Raw genomic sequence first — 13,495 nt, forward strand, 5'->3', positions numbered from 1 at the left:
TAATACAAAATTGTATATCCAAACTTGTAAATACATGAAGGGGAAGAAAATATATAAAAAATACACAGGAAGGCAGACAGTGGTTATCTATGTGTGGTGAATCTATAGACACTTTCTAGTCTTTATATTTGTCACTGTTAGAATTCTAAGTTAAATGCACCGAGATACTTTTATAACCAGAAATTGAAACCAACGTCACAAGACTCTGGTTGGAGCTGCATAGACCCAATGCCTCTGTTTACAGCTTTGTGACTTTGCCCAGGTTAGCAAACTTCCTGATTTCAGTTTTTCATCTCTGTGTTGGAGCAGTAACCTGTTCTGCCTGTCAGGTTGCCAGCTGTCATGTCATTGGGTCCAGGGCTTAGTGTGATGGAGCCATTTTGGCCTCACAGAGGACGATTTCCTGACAGTACCTTAAATGAGGTGGGGGGAGGATAGGGAGTGAGGCGGGGGTGGGAGGTTGGGCGTGGGTCCAATTCAGAGTCTTGTCCTGGCACATGCTCATGAGGAGGGGGACTCCTGTGCCCACCAAACACTCTGCACTTATCCGGGGGAGGTGCAAGGGGCAGCTCAAGGACAGGACTCGTGGCCATCACCACCACCTGCCCCTCAGTGGGGCCTCCCCAGAAACCTTAGTTCTAGTAGTGACAGAGCCACAGCCTTCACTGTGGCCACAAGAGGGCACTGTGGGCTCCAGGTAAGGCCACCCTTAAGATCTTTGACCTGCAGGGTTTTGCTAGTCCCAGACTAAAATGAGTGAGCCTGTAGGGGTCAGGGCACATGACTTTAGTGATCATGGCTTCCAACTGTGCATCATGGCTTGGCGTGGGCACATAGGTTTCTCCAATTTTTCCCAGTTAGATTCTGCACTACAGCAGAGCAGTACAGTCTTGGGGTTCTCTGGCCTTTCTGTGGGGTTCCAGGGAGTTGCTGTGGCTTTGGGACCAGGACGGAGACCTGCAGCCAGCTTCCAGCCTTGAGTCCTGCCTTGCCACAAATTGTCTACATGGCCTTGGGAAAATTCTTTGTGTTCGCATGGTGCGAGTGTGTGGGGGTGCCTGCCCGACCATTCCATTCAATTCTCATACCATCTCCCTGGAGTTAACACAGACTTCACAGACTTGGGGGTCTGGGAGGCAGAGGAGGTAACCCTGAGCGCATGCACCTCAGCTTCCTCCTCCCTGAAATGAGAATCATAGCACCTGCTTCATGGGGCCGCATGAGCACTAAGTCAGGCACTGTGCATTCAATACTCGGCACCGCCTGGCGCAGTGTGGCCGTTACTGTTATCATGGCGCTGCGTGGGGCTGCCTAAGCTCTGACCAGCAGTTGTCACTTAGGAGCTGCCAGTCCAGGCTCAGCACTTCCTCTTTGTGGAGAATGGAAGCTTCTGGCACACCTGAACTGGCCGATTGGACCCGCCATGGGAAGCACTCTTGCCCCTGCCCTTGTTCCCCTGCTCCTGACAGGTGTCAGTTCAGGGGGTTTGCTGTGTCCGCAAAGATGTAAATCTACGTCCTTCATCCTATTCTTTCCTCTGTGAGAAGGTCATAGGTACCAGATTACTCAGCATCTCTGGGCCTCACAGTTCAGATAAACAAGGTCACATGGCGGGAGGCAAAGCCAGGGTCAGAGACACACAGACCAACTGCACGGTGCTCTTCCAGCATGCTGAACTCACTGGTTCTCCTCCGGATGAGTGAGTGCAGGAGTTAGCCATCCACATCCCTTTTTGAGAACAAATAAATGCATAAATCCTATTGCTAATGTTTTTTCTACCACTCTTGATGGAAACTTCAGCAGTTTGGGGCTTTTATTTTTCCTGAATTCTGACAGCTCTCTCTAGCTTATGACCCAATTAGTATTTCTTCTCCACAGCTTTTCTGAGAAAAATATGCTCTATAGGAGAGTAACTCACTGTCAGGCTCAGGCTTGTTCTTAGGAAAATACAACTGGTTTTGTGCTGATATTTTCTTTTTAAGATAAGTTTTTCTTTTCAATGGCTTTGGTGAATAAAGGTTAAAAGTATTGTGTTTCGGCATGCTCTGAGGGAACACTTTGACCAAGATTTAAAACAAAACAGCTGCCTGCAGGGCCATTTGGAAATGTATGGCCCTCACTATTTCCTTCTCCACCCAGAGATTTCTTCTCACCATACCCTGACCCACCCAGCCAGAATATGTGCAACAGGCTTAAAGGAGAAAAATTCTAATTTCAACCAAAATTATATCTTGAGCACCTCCCAGCAGTACAAAGTTATGTGGGCTACAAAACTATTTAAAATCTCTCTGTACTACAGTGTGAATGGACCTCAAGGACATTATGTTAATAGAAATAAATCAAACACAAAAGACTACTCCAAGGACCTCATATGAATGGAATCACACAGTATTTGTGTGATTTTACTACTCCACGGACCTCATACGAATGGAATCGCACCTGATTCCATTCGTATGAGGTCCGTGGAGTAGTAAAATTCATCGAAACAGAAAGTAGAATGGTGGGTGCCACAGGCTGGGGGAGGGGAACGGGGAGTTGTTTAATGGGGACAGAGCTTCAGGCAGGTACGTTCAGAGAGTTCTAGCGAAGGATGGCGGTGATAGGGGCACAACGTTGTGAATGTGCTTAATGCCACTGAAATGTACGCTTAAACGCGGTTATGATGATAAATGTTATGTTAAGTACTTTTCACCACAAATTTAAAACTTGGGGGAGAGGTCACTACCTGGCCCTGTGCTGATGGACAGGAAGGAGATGAGTCAAGGGATAGCACCTGACATGAGAGAGTGTAGGCCACTAGCCGGTCCCTTTCCTGCACTTGTTTTTGGGAAGAGCCGAGACCTGCAGGCCCCATGCGTATCATGAGGGGTTGCACTGCCCAGCCGGGAGGTGGTTGTTGAGAAATGTCAACAAGTCTCTAAAAATAAACACCCACAAGAACTTCTGCCACTCCAGACTGCTTATTTAATTATTCTTTCTCCAAGCAGTAACTCCAAACAAATCCTGGGAATATAAACAGGGTTATTTTTTATTGATTCAATTCCTTTGGGTCATTGTGAATAATTTGATTAACTCTTTACTTGAAGGAGCAGGAAATGCATGAAATTAGCTTCATACTTATTTGTTCCTGAGGCTCTTCACAATTTTATACCTGTGCAAAACCCTCCAAGGAATCTGAGAAAACATTTAGAATGCTTTGTAGATAACTTTAAAAGCAAAATAAGCAAGCTTCTCACTTTCTCTGGTTGAACTTTTTATGACACATTCGTTTCAAGAATAGGTGGGACTCATTACAAACAACACACAGAGCTATATGCCTTATTTGGACGTCCTGTTATCTCGGCTGCCGCTTCCCTGCAAAATCTCATTCCTCCCTCACTAACTTTGCAAATTAGTCTCACCTACCCACAAAAATAATTCACAAAGTTTTGACTAAGCAGGCTGAGCAATGCTGATACAAACTGAGCGATCCCAAGGTTTGGGGACGCCCAGGGCTCTCTAGAAAACACCAGGCCCATGGCCGACTTGTACAGGCATCTCCTCTGAGATTTCCCAGCTACTTCTCAAAGGCAGAGCCCAAAACAGGAATTACTGATGTCCTCCTCATGCTGGTGGCACTGGGAGTGAGGTGGAAAGGGGGCAGAAGGCCTTGAGTCTAACACTTTCGTATTTATGACACACGCCCAGGTGGACCAATTCTTGTACTGATGCTCAATTCCGAGGCCCACACAGACTCTTGAAAGAATTTCAAAATTGCAGCAGCGATTACTCCCCAATATCACATTCCCTTTCATCTGTCTTAATGTTTAGGGTCTGAATTCAAATTCACGACACATTATGGGTTACTTCCTGCTATGCCTCATCAGAGTCTCCTACAAATTCCCCCAAATGTCAAAGGTCTGCCGTAAAATAAAATATATGCTTGCTTAAAAATTATTCTATGGCCTTCAGTTAAACCTGTGGCTAAGGGAGGATGGGAGTGGAAGCAGGCAGAGGCCTGGGACCCTAGTGATGGAGGTGAGGCCCTTGCTACTGGCCACAGGCCTTCCTTGGAGCTTGGCTGTGATCTCCGCTGTTTTGAGTGCTGTGGTGGAGATGGTGACCCCGCACCCAGGATTCCCGCTCCTTTCCACAGTGTGACATGTTGCTGGAAGTAGTTGCTAAGCCAGGGTCACCTTCCCTAGCCCCCTTTACTCCCAGGCCCTATGAGAAATGCTCTCACGCAGGATATAAGCAGAAGTTGTACGTGTCACAGCTGGGACAACATAGTTAGGAAACAGATGTGCCTTCTCCACCAGCATTTTTCCCATGTACCCCCCAAAAGTCTCGGGATGGTGGAGGCACAAATGGGAAGCTGCCCACAGATGCTCAGGTTAGATTATTATCTAAGCAAGACACAGATGTCTGCTATATAAAATCACACTGAGAGTTGTTTGTTATGAAAGGTGGATTCTAACTGATACAAGTGGCTTTCTGATCATAAATATTTGTTGACAGTCTATTCACTGCAACCAAAGAACCCTGACTAAAATAGAGGTACTGGCCTGCTTGGTGATACAATTATCTTGTCCTGAGAACATGGCAAGTTCTTGCTCTCTCTCGCTCTTTCTCTCTCTCTCTCTCTTTCTCATTCTCTCTCTCTCTCTCTCTCTCTCTCTCTCTCTCTCTCTCTCTCTCATCTGTCTGTCTGTCTCTCCCTCTCCCTCTCCACATAACCAATTATTTCACCACCATTTATTGAACATTCTTTCTTTCTCCACCCAAATGCATTTATTTATTTGTTTGTTTGTTTATTTATCTTGTCATCAATTAAGTTTTCTTGGATTCTTGGATCTGTTTCTGGGCTCTCCATCTGGTCCCATTGGCATATTGGGTTAAATAAAGTCTCGCAACAGTTCATGTCCACCCAGAACCACATGTTGTGGCTTTATTTGGAAATAGGGTCTTTGCAGATTTTATTAGTCAAGATGAGGTCACGCTGGAGTAAGGTAGGCCCTAAATCCACTGACTGGTGTCCTTATAAGAAGAGACACACAGAGGGAAGAAGTCTGTATGAACATGAGGCAGAGATTAGAGTAAGGCATCCACTAACCAAGGAATTCCAAGGATTGCCAACAGCCACCGAAAGCAGGAAGAGGCGGGAAGAACCCTCCTCTATAGGTTTCAGAAGGAGCGTGACCCTGCCAACACCTTGATTTTGGACTTCTAGCCTCCAGTACTGTGAGAAAATGGATTTCTGTTGTTCAGCCACTGAGTCTGTGGTTCTTTGTCAGGGCAACCACAGGAAACTAATGTTTAGTTAGTTGTCTATCCTAGTGGCAATACCACACTGCCTGAATTATTATAACTTAGTTATTACAAGTCCGGATATCTGGTTGGGAGGCTCTCTTTCACACTGCTCTTCTTCAGTCTTACAGCACTTCTGCTGGGCCCTTTTTTCTTCTACCTAGATGCAGACCTACAGAAACAGCACCGCAGTTTATATTTTCACCCTTTAGGAAACTGCGGTAAAATTTATGTACGGTGAAATGCTCAGCCCTCGAGTGTACAATTTAATGAATCTCGCCATGTGTTGAGCCCCGTCGAGGCAGCAGGCTTCCCTCGCCCCAGAAAGCTCCCTCGCTCTCCTTCACATCGGTCTCCAACTCCCTTGACAGCCACTGTTCCTGTTTCACTCACTATAGATTAGATTTTCTTGTTCTTTAATATCAAATAAATGAACTATCATCTCTATGCTTTTTTGGGTTTGGCTCTTTTACTTGGCATGATATCATTGATTTAAAATGTTAATTTAGGTACATCGAATGGAATTCACTTATCAACGTTTATTCTTGGCCTCAGAGGTTGTAGAAAGGGCAGGATTTGGTTACTAAGTGAATGTGTGTTGAAGATTCAATAAAGGCTCCAAAGTCATGTAGTGACGGTCCATTTAAAACAATGTGTCTGTGTGTGTGCATGTGTGTGTGCGTGTGTGCGTGTGTGTGTGTGTGCGTGCGCACATGTGTCTGCTTGCATGTTTTTCCATTCTCTGCATAAGATGGGCGTCTGGAAGGAAATATACACAAAAGTCTAATTATCAGGGGCTCCTGGAAAATGGGAATAAAAGAGAGTGGTGAGGAATATCTTTTCTTTTTGCCTCAGTTCTATATGATTTCAATTCATTTCAGCAAGCATTTATAATGTATTAATGTATTTTTGAGAAGTGACCCTCAGGTTTCTGGCTTGGGCACATAGATTAATTCACGGTTCCCAAAAGCAAGGTAGGAGCTATGGGAGGAACACAGTGTTTGCAGGGAGATGAGCTCAGTTTATCTGCATTGAGTTGGAGGCATCCTCTGGGCACCCTGGTGGAAATGTCCGTTCGGTTACTAAAAATACAGGACTAGAGCTCAGAAAAAGGGGTAGGAACTGGAGGTAAAGTTCTGAGAGTCAGCACTTACTTCTGGAAAGAAAGTAGACTCAGCACTGCTGAGGCATCTCTCCCTAGGGACGATGAGAGCCTGCGCTTCCCAGCACGGCTGTCCATGCGAATCGCTTTAAGGTTTTAAAAATCCCCAAGCCTGCACCTCTGCCTGACAACAAAGTAGCAACCAAATTTCCTCCTAGTCCAGAAAAACCTCTCCACAAAGGTGGGAGATAAAGAAACAGTTGCATTATTGAATGAGCATGAAGCCAGAAAGTAGTGTGCATCACAGGCAGTCTGCTAAGATGTGGCAAAGACAGACAGAATCCCACCCTTTTGTGTAGTCTGGCCAATACCACCCATGACATGCACATCTAAAGGAGAAATGAAACTCCTGTCTCTTTAACAAGAGGAAGTTGCATCTTGCAGACAACCCCCTGGGTTAAGGTCCTCCAGACAAGGGGACTCTCTTCATTTTCATATTTCAAAGACGGGGCTGCATGCCCACAAAAGACATCTTGGGATGCAAACCTGCTTAGGGGCTACTTCTACTTTTAGAAAGTTTACTTCATCTTAAAGAAGGAGTGAAGCATGTATGGTGTTGAGTTTTCTAAAAGAAATGTTGATGAGAGGAGTCAGTTCTTGCCCCCACTAGGGAAAATTTTAAATTAAAATTTATTTTTTAGGTTTGTATTTACCCTTCTGGTAATCACGATGGTCTCGAATCAATTTGTTTGACCGACCGATTAAACACAGAACTCTCTTAGAAGTTTGTGTTCTTGTGTTTGAACATAATTTTGACAAGATCCTAACTCTAGCTTCAAGTATTTATTTTAAAGTTAGTATTCTAAAAATTGGGATACTAGTCTAGATTGTTGATATTCACCTTTGTGTATTCAAAACATTTCCCACTGGCCTTGGAGGGCCCTGCCCTTCACTGCTTCCTAACCTAGTAAGTCCCGATACCTCTTACCCGGAAATCCAGGTTTAAGTAGCAGAGTGGGACCTCCTTTGCATCACTGCCAACTTTGTGAGGGCGACAGAAAGGCAGGTCGGAGCTGAGACTGTTAAAAAACGTCAAAAGAAAAAAGCCGTGAAACAAAGACGTTATTGTGCCTCCTGACTAATGCCCTCTTTAAGAAAAATTCTCAAGGAAAAAAGATCTCCTTACCTTTTGTTTAAAAAAATCTGGGTCATAGTGTTTCATATGCCCTCAGGGTAGGATTGCCAGCTAAAATATAAAATTCCAGTCAAGTCTGAAATGCAGATGTACGTGAATACGTTAGTGTAAGTGTGACCCATCCCGGGTGTCCTGTATGTTTATCTTTATTTGCTAAATCTGTCAGTCCTATTTCAGGTGTTTCTCTGGGTATATAACTCTCAAGTCATGAATCCGGGACATTTTTTCTTTATATTATTGGTCTTAAGTTCCAAAGTTAAGAGCATCATTATTTTTCAACAGTAGAAATATTTTTTAATGTGACTGCATTTGGAGATAGGGCCTTTAAACAGGTGATTAAGTTAAAACGAGGTTGTTAGGGTGGGCCCTAATCCCAAGTGACTGTTGTCCTTATGAGAAAAGGCGATTAGGCCACAGAGAGGACTATGTGAAGACATAGGGAGAAGACGGCTGTCTGCAAGCCAAGGAGAGAGGCCTCAAGAGAAACCAACCCTTTCAACATCTTGATTTCGAAGTTCCAGTCTCTAGGACTGTGAGTAAATGTTTCTTGTCTAAGCTATCCAGTACTTTGGTATAACAGCCCAAGCTGAATAATACAACACTAAATCTTGGGGAGTTTATTAAGCTATCCAGTACTTTGGTATAACAGCCCAAGCTGAATAATACAACACTAAATCTTGGGGAGTTTATTATGAAAGGAAGAAGAAAAGATGGTGGGACAACCAGAGTGTCCTCCGAGTGTGATACCTGCTCTTACCTGGTGTCCTTCTGCCTTTCCTGAGGGCTTATCTGTCAAGGGTGCAGGTCGATGCAGAAGCCTACTTCCCAGTTCTCCGCAGTGCAGATTGCCACCATCCAGAGAGGCCTGACAAACATTTCTTGGGTGGGGCTTCCTTCACCTGTGCGGAGAGAAATACCTGCTTCCTCTCCCGAATTGCAGTATCTCGTACAAAACTTTATTAGGGTTGTTACATAATATCACGTTGTATCTCAATGATTTTTAATGTTCGTCTTATAAAAATAAATTGAGCTTATGGGTAACACTCTTATAAAGTTGTCTCTGGAACTAAATTATAAGCTTCCTGTAATGAGCAGATCCTACAAAATACCTGACATTTGAATCTGCATTGAAAGAACAAGGGAGGGAAAACCAACTATAAGCATTCTGCTTTATAAACTACATTCAAAACCCCCTCCTTGCTTTATAATCATGCCTCTCATTTACATAGGTCTCCCTGGCACAGTAGAGAGCAGGAAGACTTTGGACTTGTCATCTACCTAAACCTGTTTTTCTTCTTTAAAGGTCCTCATGGAAGAAAGACTCTAAGGCGACTTACTGCAGGATAAGTGGGGCGTGTGGGGCCTTCTAAGCCAGCGATCTCCTTTCAGATGAAACTGTGCAGGAAGCACCTGAGCTTGGAAGGATCCAGAACAGGAATCACAAAAGACTCAACATTCACGGAGCCCCTTTTATTTTCTCCCTCAGTCCTTTCTGTAGATGAGGTGACATGACCTGACCAGGGTCACGCATCCAGAAGCAGTGAGCTGAGACTTGAACTTGTACAATCTTCAAGATCCCAGTTCTTAGCCATAGCAGCCTTGGGAAGGGGTGCTTTCCTCCAAGAAACAGACTTATGTCGGGTGACCTTGTGGCCTTGTGTTCCTGGGACAGTTCTGATTGTTGCCTGTGGTCTCAACACAATTATTTCACTTAATTGTCCCAGCCTGGACCTCACCCATAGAGCAAAGAAAAGGACAAGAAGGACGGAAGGGAAACTGACCCTCAGACAAGGCCTCCTGCGCTTGCTCAAGACAGGTACCCAGCTCCTGTTTGGAGATATGGACATTTTGTGGGGGTCACTGGAAACTTCATAATCTCCTCATATTGGTCATTTTTACGTCCCCCACCCCAGTTCCTTAATTCCTTACTCATAATATCTGCATGTGTACCTTCTTGCTTTCTGGGAAGGGCAGGAGTAGAAGGCCTCCTAAGTACCTGTGGGGAGATGGAAATTTCCCCTACCCTCAAGGTTCTTTTGGCTCATCTAATAATTAAATAGACATGAGACAGATTAACACGATAAAAAGACCAAATGTAATTACATATGTATGTGTATATGTTTCTATGTATGTATGTATGTATGTATGGGAACCCCACATACATGAGAGAATCAAGGACCCCACATGCATGAGAGGTTCAGAAACAAAGAGAAAATGCGGTATATGTGACATTCTGAGCTAAGGATGCGGTAAGGTGCCTTGAGGTTTCAGAGAGGAAGAAGCACATTGGCAGGATAATAAGAAGAGCAGATGTTTAGTAACTAGTAGTTGGCCCTGCCCTATAGACAGTTATTTCTGGTGCTAACTCTTATTATGGGAAAGGCCCCTAATCTGAATTCTTTAAGGGAGATGTAAAAGTTTCTCATAAGCTGCAGTGTCTCAGTTGCCTTTAGCTCAGAATGATCCACATGCCAAAGTGGCACATCTTGGAAAAGCCCTTGGTGAATCCCTTCAGATCCTCTGGGTGGAAGACATATGTTTTGTGCAAATTAATTCCCACAGTCTCAGCAGGCCCGTAAGGCTGGGTGCTGGCCCTGCCCCAGACCATGGGGCTGAGGTACACGACAGGCTGTCTGGGGGTCAAAGTCAAGGCTGGGGCTCAAGACAGAAGGATCAGCTCAAGGACCTCCAGCTGCCTCCCCCTTTAGCCCCCAGTGGGAGAAGGCATACCTCCTTTACTGTTTAAAATAAATTGTTATGAAAAATTTCAAAAAATTTCACAAAAGTCTCTTCATGTACCTAATACTCATCTTCAACAATTTTGCCATTTTTTTTTTCATCTGCCCTCTCCTTTTTTCCCCATGCTGGACAATATTTAAATCCAGCTCCAGACTTCAAATTACTTCACTCATAAATACTTTTTTTTTGGTCGGGGTTATGTCTGGCTTGTCCTAGACAAACAGGGAACATCCCAAGTCTCATGTAACTCAGGTAAGCCAGATGTGGCTCACTCATCTCGGCAGTGAGCCATTTTCCAGAACACAAAACAGAGGTGCGGTATTTTTAACCTTTGCTGTTTTTTAGCCTTTACTGTTTTCCAAGATCACGGGGCTTGGAAAGCTCAACAGTGATTGGTTTCCATTAAACACACACACACACACACACACACACACACACACACACACACACACACACCAAGTGAGGGCTTAAAAATAGCACCTCAACATTATTAACACAGCCAATATTATTAATAGTTCCTTAATCTCATTTACTATCCAGTCCATGTTAAATTCCCTCCCAGTCACCAATAGTAACATAGTAACTTCGCTTTCGGTTTTTTGGCCACATGTCGCATCTGGTTGTCACCTCTCTCAATCCTCCTTTCATCTATAATGGTAGCTCCATCCAGCCTTCTGCTGAACACTGGGTCATGCTGTTGCGCAGCCCCTGGCTCATAGACCAGCACTGGGAGCTCATGAGAGATGCAGTCTCAGGGTCCCCACTGCCCCCTGCCCTGCTGCATCAGGATCCACATCTCACTGAGTGCCCGGGTGACCTGGGTCTCTCAGTCAGTGTCTGAGTAGTGCTGCTGTAATTCAGGTGAACTATGCTTCCTTGACGCCCATGGCTCCTGTGACCAGGCAGCATGCACAGAAGCTCGATGGCTTCAGATCCAATGGCAGGGCAAAGAGACTCATGGTGGTGCTGGGCACCCTTTGCCCCGCACTGGGAAGCACTTGGTGTCTTGTGGCCCACTGTATTATTTTGAAATGGATCAGCGGATTCAGATGTTGTTACTTTTGTCCCTCCATCACCCACAGGTCTTATGACTTGTCACCTAGATATTCTGTTAGTCTTGCGGGGATGGGCATCCCCAGGAGTTTCTACAATCAAGCAATAAGAACAGGGATTCCTGCTAGCAGAGAAGCATCTGTTGGGTGGTGACTTGAAATAAGGCTGCAGGTGGCCCTCAAGGCTCTCAGGCCCTTTCAGTGAGACCTCCCCAGAGAAACTGGGTCCCGGGTCCCTTGCGTGGGAATTCTTACACTAGTAGACAAATGGCAGCCTCCATGATACCCAGAAGCTTTAGTGCTGCAAAGTGGGTTCACCACAGAGTATTATCAGGAACACTGAAAGAGCCATGCTGGGGAGACCAGGAGCTGGCTACCTCTGTACAGGCTCCATACTCGCTCGAGGAGTGTGTGCACAGTTTGGTTTCTTTACTCTGGTGTGATCTGACTATTGTGGATCATCATGGCTGCCAGTTTGGAGGAAAGGGAGCCTAGCCGAGACCATGGCCAGGACAGAGCACTGGGCAGGTGCAGGCAGTGGAGGTATACTGAGGACACAGGGGTCTTCTGTTCCTAGGTGAGGAGCTCAGGCAGATGTTGAGGAGGAGGAGGACAGGCTCAGGCGGGGGTTCCAGCAGTCTTTAGACTACTGGAGGCCTTTCTACCTTTATGGTCCTCTGGCTGCTGGCCATCCTCACCCACTTGGACACAGGTCCTCTCTCTCTCTGTATCTTTCTTTCCACTCTTCCTGGAGGGCAGCCCTGCTCTTATCTAACTTGCTCCTGACACAGAATGCTTGAACTCTAGTTTTATCTGGCCCCAAAATACACTCCATCACACTCAAGTCCAAGTACATGTATCCCGTGGTCTGTGTTTCCTGTCTGGGCATCAGAATGACAAGATCAGGGCTGCTCTTTAAGGTGGTTGTGAGAAATTGGGTGGGAGGGGAGGCTGGAATCCTGATACCCATCGGGAAAAGGGCAAGAGTTATAGAAAAGAGGGGCCTTGAGGAAGCAAGAAGTGTACACCAGGCGAGATGAAGGAGGGGGAGCTGTGTTAACAAGGTTGTAAGCCAGGCAGTTTAGGGGCGCAAGATGTTGAGTACAATAGAAGTGGGGTCAGGAGTGTCACACATGCTCATAGAAACAAAGAAAGGAAGTAGGAAATGGGGTTTGGGCCTCAAAGAAAGGTCAGAATGATGTGAGAGGATTTAGAGAGTCAGTCTGGTAGGCTGGTAGTACATTGCAAAGGAAGGGAACAGGACAAAAACAACAGGATGGGGTCGAGGTGAGAGGGGTGGCTGTGTGCTCGTTCTGTTTTGTAAGACCCAGCAGAGGGCCAAGGGGAACTGCCCCACACCATTGGTCTCTTTATCTGTGGACTTGGCTCTGCAGAAGAAAGGACCATCGTTTGGAACGTGCCAAGAAGGTCAGAGCATGGATAAGGGGTCTTTGAAAGAAGTGATACTATGTCTTTCAAAAACAAAATGCTGTTAACTGAGCTGAAAGCCTGAAGAATTTTCCCAGGAAGGTTGGCAGAACTGGCATTTGAGGTTATGGTTACTTGAGCATCAAATTTCCTAGTCTTTCAGGATTTGAAGAGCATGAAAATAGACAGACCGATGTCCTCAATTTAGGGGCAGGTATATTCCACAAATTACTTTCAAGGCTCGTTGTTTAGCCTTCAGATGGAATACTCCTGAAAAACCAATACTAAGCACCCAGGCTGGTTCACAAAAGCCCTGGCAGACCTGTAGTGGAATGCTGAGAACATTATTTCTACCACACCCAGCCGTAGCTTATAGGGACTTCTCAGAAGAAAGAGCATTTGGAGTCTCAGGAAGACACTTCTTCACCCGTGGACTGGCCATTGGTAGAGTAGGTTCCAGGAAGGCAGTCATGTGACACTTGCAGAGAAGGTGTCTTTCTGATTTGCCTGATCGCCTACTGTTCTGAATTCATTATTTAAAAAAGACCTTTGGACCTGTGGAGTACTGAGGCTACAAAAGTAGCTTAAATCTTGAAGTATCTTAAATCTCCTTTTATCTCACCACTTATCCAAAGCAAAATTCAAAACACTGTTTTGCCAAATTGTCTACGGGCTCCCAGGCATGAAAAGCAG

Source organism: Rousettus aegyptiacus, unplaced genomic scaffold (assembly GCF_014176215.1).
Source record: "Rousettus aegyptiacus isolate mRouAeg1 unplaced genomic scaffold, mRouAeg1.p scaffold_m13_p_11, whole genome shotgun sequence".
Taxonomy (NCBI): Eukaryota; Metazoa; Chordata; class Mammalia; order Chiroptera; family Pteropodidae; genus Rousettus; species Rousettus aegyptiacus.